We start from the raw sequence: 295 nt of genomic DNA, 5'->3' as shown, positions 1-295 counted from the left end.
TTTGCTCCTTGGGCACCAATGCAACGGCGCACGCACACAGACTCACTAACCACACTCGCCCTGTCCCAAGTGTTGCAGGCTGAGCAGACCAGCGCGCAATCGGTAACCGTGTCTAGCAGATCTCCAGGCACGAAGGCCAGCGATACAAGCCAGCCTGCTCAACCTAACGCAGATGCGGTGTACTCACAGGTACTTCTTGTCGAGCCCAACTCACTTGCTGCATGGACACAACATGCCGCAACTACCTACTAAATTGCAAATTACGACCAGCGCGCAGGTGCGCCACGCCACTCGC

This window comes from Eimeria mitis, genomic scaffold, assembly GCF_000499745.2.
Source record: "Eimeria mitis Houghton genomic scaffold, Emh_scaff621, whole genome shotgun sequence".
NCBI lineage: Eukaryota > Apicomplexa > Conoidasida > Eucoccidiorida > Eimeriidae > Eimeria > Eimeria mitis.
Note: the sequence above shows the minus strand (reverse complement) of the source record.